Below are 6,601 nucleotides of genomic sequence, written 5' to 3'. Positions count from 1 at the left end.
ATAATACATCCAGATGATAAAATTACAAATATAAAAAACAATCTAAGGGAATTCTCACTAATGCCAACTAATCGTATCCATTACCATCTGGTTATCGAAGTCCAGGATGCCTTGAGGAGACTCATATCTGATGTCATTTACAGATGGAATAGGCCTCGGTCATTATATCCTACAGCATACAGAAATCAAGAACCTGAGACATAGTACTTATATCTATGCTATCGCTATATCCAGTAAGAATCCTCGGTCCAATTTTTTCTGATTGCTCCATCATTAGAGTGTTATGGTGTGCTATGCAAAATCCACAAAATGCAGAAAAACTCTTCCACTGTGGCCCAAACCACCTGCAGCTGTCCAGGAGCACAGCAGATGGCTACCCGAGCACACACTATAAATAGCTTACCAGATTGTAGGGTTCTAAATGTAATTACACTACCACAGCTACAAGCAAACCAAAGCTAAATAGTGTTAACTAGAACAGCAAGGCTAGATTTGCAATCTGTATGTTGTGTGGAATTCCAAGCCATGGCATGAGGTGATAAAATAATTGGCGACCGGGTCCTGCTTACATAAAGTGTTCGGACACCCCTATTTCTCTGGAGATTGGAATTCGGGATTTGGATTACTTAGATCCTTTTCTGTAACTAGCACTACACTTAGGTTTAACAGGCCCTCCACTCCATGCATGATGTGAATCCAGTGAGATCTCTGTCTTGCGAAAACGCAAATAGTGGAGATTTGCAATTGATCCAAAATAGCATCTTCAGAGAGAAAACAACACATCAGGAACCAGCTGACTAATTGGACAGTGTCCACAATCAACAAATCAACAAGTAAGGACAGTAGGGATATGCATACCTAGAGAGTTTGAGAGTTTTTTATTTGAACACATTTTGTCTATACAGCCTTTAGTGAGCATGGTTTCCATACATTTCAGTTAGTACGGGGTCCATACATGGCAAAATCTAATTTTAAAGGTGAAAGGGGGGTACAATTTTTTAAATCACTATTTATGCACAAGAAATAGTGGGCTCATGAAAAACGAACAAACACCAGAAACAATGCTAAATCAAATGTCCTGAAATGAAAAAGTGACAATTGCAATAGGGTAAGAAAAAATGAAAAGCTGAATAAAATGAATAAGAGTGAAACAAATACAATCAAAGCTAACATCCATGTTACATTGAAGAAAAAAAGAAAAAAAAAGAAATCTTGATTTTTGTCATTGGTTAACGTTATTTTGCCTTGACCTAAACTTGTATTACACATTGAAATGAGTTTACAATCTGTAAACAATCTGTTGTGAGATTGTTTTAAAAACATATCTTCCTACGTTCTTCTGCCTGTGAAGGTGCTGCTGCAGGTGGCAGAACTGATTCACCACATGCTGATGTTGTGCCCTTTTAAATATGACAGTTTGTTTTTAAAGCCTCTTTACAATTCTGTTAGAATAGTTTTGACCTTGTCGCCTATCTGTGTAACTGCACAGTCATACTCCCCCATCTCCACCTCCTTCAGACATGCCATTTCTTCCGTGGGTGCTCTACTGATTCCCAGTTTCACAGATTGCTGTGTGCACAACCATATATAACACCTTGGGACTCATTCTGAGTGTGGCGGTCCAGGAACAAGGATGCCGGTAAGCTTACTGGCATCCTTGTTTCTGGACCGCCACACTACGAGTCTGCCTTCAGGGGCCATAGCGCCCGGCAGGTCTGATCCTGCCAGGCACACCGGTCCCAGTAGGCAGAGTCGTCTCGGAATCCCTGGCAACGTTAGCAACGGTGCTGGTGCTTCTGTCTCCCCACTCCCATGGAGTCCTATGTAATGTCCCGGTGACACCAGGAAGCCAGACGGCAGATTCTGTGTTTCGGGGACGGCAGCAACCCACCAGTGGCACCTCGTAATGAGGCCCACTCTTTTTGGACAAAGGCCATTCATTTTTCTAGGATGTTTAGGTCCTATTTTTTAGGTCCTACTGTCTTATCAAGCTTGGGCCCACTTTCTTATGTTGCCATGCTATAACGTTATCCTTCAAGGACTCCTTTGGTTTTCTAGCAGAGAGTTTCTCCACGTTCACGATATAAATGTGTACAAATGTCTTTAGTCATAGATTGAAGAGTTAAGTTTGATATTCACCACCTGTAGCATATACATTTGTTGTTTTTGGATGCTCCATACCATTTTTGACATTTTTTTCTCATTTCCCCCTCTTTCATTGGATGACCAATTGAAGGGAGGACTCAACACAGGTAGGTAGAATTATATTCTTGTATTGGTCCATTGAGACAGATTATTCGTATGTCTAACACCACACCATCTGTACTTCAGACATCCAATCACGAGTATCACTGCCTTGAAAAGTAGTTGAGGTATGGCATACAGCCATCAAAACATCAGATGGTGGAGTCTGGAATATGAGAAGAGTGTGTAAAATGTAAAGGAATGTCATAAGCAATATGATCGAGCAGCAAAGCTGTAGTAGGAAGGGAAGTACATCACAGATTAGCAGGCTGATTTGCTGGAGTTGTTTCGTTTTATGATGTTATTAATTAGTGTAGAGTGTAGAACCAACCTACTCCCAAACTTTTTTTTTTCTTTGACCAATAAATTAGGGGAAAGTGCACACGCAGTCGCCCACTACCAGAAATAATGCAGTCGAGTAGCCCGCATTTGGGGACATCGCAGGGGTCAGCAAATTAGGTGTGCAATGGATGAGCCTAGCCTCACCCTGGGAGATCTGCCTTTCTGATCACAGATTCCCCCTGCCAGATATGTTTGAGTTGCAAACGGAAGGGCTGGGGTTGGGCCTGTTCTGGAAGTCCCCGCTAAGCGAGGGTGAGAAGGCAGGCCCTGACCCAGCCCTCCCGGAAGCCCTGAGTGTCTGCAAAGCTGCCTGTTCCACATGTATGGGGAAGCTTCAGCAGTCAGAGCCGAGCAGAAGAGTCACATTGTAGCACAGTTCATTTCTCTCATCAGGCCCTGCTCGGACCGAGATTTGCATCCATTCGGGCCTGATTGCCAGGCCCAGTCATATAGAAGGAGAGCGCAAGCAGGCATGTTGCAGTCTGCCCACTGGCCTGTCGGCCCTAGAAGGGCCCATGGCCCTGCTGAGCCGACAGGTTGCCCCACTTAACAAGAGCATCTCAGGTGGGGTCCCCCCAGCCAGACACAGCAATGCATTCAAGCCAAGGCAAGGCCCGATCATGCCTGATCGGTGCTCGGATGAGGCCAGCGGCAGCTGGAGGCCAGCCCTCCCACCCCCAGGAGCTGGCTGGGCCTTAAGGTTGGAGGGTCTGGTGGTGAACACAGAACCCTGGCAGGGCAGGTTGGCTTCAAGAACAACACAGGCACCTGGGGCACAGAGCCTAGGGTTAGGCGCTTGTGCACTTTTCCCCTCCAGTGAATGCTGTGGACCTGATCTAGCTGCTCAGCGCTGGCACTCTTGACTGCAGCAAAATACATTCTGCTACAAGAGCAGGGTCTCTGTGTGCAAGCAACGTACTTGCACACTTTACCTTTTCTTTTGTTCAACAATAAATCAGGGCTGTGGAGCCGAGCTGTTCAGCACTGGCCCTCTTGACTGCAGCAAAAGAAATTCTGCCACAAGACCAGGGGCTCTGTGTGCAACCAATGTACTCACACACTGTACTTTTTCTTTCTTTGACCAATAAATCAGAGCCATGGACCCGATCTGCTCAGCACTGGCCCTCTTGACTGCAGCAAAAGAAATTCTGCTACAAGACCAGGCTCTGTCTGCAACCAACCTACTCGCACACTTCATTTTTTCTTTCACCAATAAATCAAGGGAAAGTGCACACATAGTCCCCTACTACCAGAAATAATGCAGTCCAGTATCAGCAAATCCGATGTGTAATGGATTAGCCTAGACTCACCCTGGGAGATCTGCCTTTCTGATCACAGATTTTCCCCCTGCCAGGTATGTCTGAGTTGCAAGTGGAAGGGCAGTTGTTGGGCCAGTTCTGGAAGCCCTGCTAAGCGAGGGTGAGAAGGCAGGCCCTGACCCAGCCCTCTCGGAAACCTTGAGAGTCAAAACAGGTCACCCCACTTAACAAGAGTGGCCACCAGCCCACCACAGGCACACACGAGTGAGTGCACACAAAGTACTGTCTCAAACTCAATTTGCAGGCAGGCCAGCGCCGCGGCTGGGCAGGTGGATATTATAATTCTGCTCGGCGCCGGTTCCCACACCCGTCCCGCCCGCAAATTCTTTGACAGCAGGCAGTGTTCATTATCATCGATAACTCACCTGAGCAGCTGAGCTCCTCTCTCCACTCAGCAACACAGTCGGGGTCAGGTGCAGGTCTGCACTGAGCTCACAGATACCTCATGCTCATCCTGCCTGCAAACAAAATGGAGGGTGCCCGGAGCACGCGAACGAGCCATGCGTGTTTCTTGGCGTTGCCCCCTTGCTCCTAATTGGAGGATTGGATAGGGGTAGCGGCCGATTGGTCAGGGGTAGCAAGCCAATAGCCAGGGGTAGCTACTGCTACCCGTGGTTACCCCGAAATAACGTCCATGGTATCAGCTCTTTCTGTTTTAAATGATTTCACTGATGATTTATTTTACATTAATTTGTTTTCATAAATATATTACAGCTACACTGTGCAATTTATGCGTGCTACTTTTTGACTACATACCATATCATCCCTGTGTTTTACAGCCCTCTCCAAGATTACATGTCAGAAAACTCTCAGATGCTAGTGCATTACAGTTGCTGGTGAAATCTAATGAAGGGTCTTGTTCTCTAGTAAAGGAACAACAGTTCTTTGGTCAGCAGAACATTTTCCATTAAATGTTGACAGTGGTTTTGGGGTAAACAGATGGTGACTGTGTAAAGAAAGCCCGGGCGAGCAAACAGTAACTGGAGGAAAATAGATGAAAATCTACAAAAGGACTATGCATTTATTTCCTGAAGATTTTTTCCAGAGGCTTCTCAATTTGCTTGATGCTGGATAACATTGCTATTATGCTTGAACATGGGAACTTGGGAAACCTAAGGAAACCTTCTATAAAGATGAACCGCTAACTTAGTTTACTGTCCCGTTGAGACAGACTGTTTGTTGTATGGCTCTCGTGTCACATAAAAAGGTCTGTCCTAGATCTATCTTAATCTGACCATTTATTAAGCTCCCAACACTCCTAATCAATATTTTAAGTTTTTCCTAAATCCCGTTTTGTTGAACCCAAGTTTGATGTTTCTGTTAAACCCTGATATGAACCATTTACATAGTCTACTCCATTCCTGTGATACACGCTGTTATTCTCTTGTATTTTATTTTGAAATTTCCATTATGTTGGCATTTCCTTCATCTGCACAACATGGCCCAGTCGTCGAAAGTGTTTAAATAAAATCGACCTGCCTTTGGGCTTTTCAAATATTTAAGTAAGACATTCAGCAAAGGATTTTTTATCAAAAAGGTTAGGTAATCGAAATGAGATAGCCAGTCTTTCAACCCTTTTATTACATCCCAGTGACCACCTTGAATGACAGAAATGCTGGTCATGACAAATACAATATGCACAGAAAAAAAGTGTATATTTCTTTGTAAGCAGGAGGAGATTATATTTAGTATATGGTACTGAGTGCCTTGTTTTTTAGTGATCATGAAATATATTATGATGTATATCACTGGCAGAGAAACGTTCCTATATTTCTCGGTAAGCAGGAGGAGATTTGGCTGTATCTGAATGCAATGGGCCTCATTACACGGTAGGCGGTGGACCAAGGTGCTATTAGCACCTTGGTCCATGCCGGTAAAATACCGGCACCGCCTTGGCGGAAAGGGGATTTACCGCCCCATTCCAAGGTTGGAGGGGCGGTAAATCCCCTTTCCGCTATTGCCCTTCCCCATTCCCATTTCTGCCCCATAGGGCTCTATGGAAATGGGGAAGGCGCTAATTACGGCACCGCAATTTTGCGGTGCCGTAATTAGCTCTGAGGTCCCTTAGCGGGTTGGATATTAACGCCTGCAAGAAGCAGGCGTTAAATCCTCCAACCCGCAAAGGGACCTCGTAGTACGGCGGTAAGGGTTAACGGTCACCGTTGCCATTAACGGTGACCGTTAACCCTTACCGCCGTCCGTGTAATGAGGCCCACTGTCTTCTAATGGGCATGGGACATACAAATTGCAGAGAAAAAACTATTATATGACTTTGTAGGGAGGAGGAAATTATGTTAGGTTCCTTCAAATGACTGCACTGCATAGTATGTCATATCAAATGCGATATAGTTTTTGTAGAGAATTATTATTAAATGTGAAATCACTGCACCTATTTAACACTGCCCAGGAGACTGTTATTTTGTTCTCTCAGTGTACAGGACTTTTGCATAAATTCTAGAGCTGGGGTTTGTCTATATAATTGTACTGGTTATAGACTATTTTGTGGCGGCTGTATGGTGAGCGAAAAACCCCCAAACCATTTCATCTTTAACAGTGGGCAATTCTAACTTGAAAGGTCCCAGAGAAGATTTACCATTATTGATAGACAGGATGGAGTTATATTCAGTGGCATCACTTTAGTACACAATGTGCCATCTACGTGTGGCTATGAACAAGTGAACACGAGTGCCATAACG

At 44.7% G+C, this 6,601-nt stretch overlaps 1 non-coding gene and 1 pseudogene across 1 annotated transcript; both read right to left on the bottom strand.

The window, feature by feature from the left end:
* Nucleotides 1-2,612: 2,612 nt before the first annotated feature.
* LOC138481825 (U1 spliceosomal RNA) lies at nt 2,613-2,780 on the bottom strand. Its single transcript, XR_011274434.1, has one exon. It is a non-coding gene; the product is annotated as a U1 spliceosomal RNA (small nuclear RNA).
* A 1,024-nt stretch (nt 2,781-3,804) lies between these two features.
* On the bottom strand, nt 3,805-3,948 carry LOC138481831 (U1 spliceosomal RNA; annotated as a pseudogene).
* Between the last annotated feature and the right edge of the window lie 2,653 nt (nt 3,949-6,601).

The sequence above is a fragment of the Ambystoma mexicanum genome, chromosome 5p (assembly GCF_040938575.1).
Source record: "Ambystoma mexicanum isolate Mex_15411 chromosome 5p, UKY_AmexF1_1, whole genome shotgun sequence".
Lineage (NCBI taxonomy): Eukaryota > Metazoa > Chordata > Amphibia > Caudata > Ambystomatidae > Ambystoma > Ambystoma mexicanum.
This window is presented reverse-complemented; position numbering and strand designations above follow the sequence as displayed.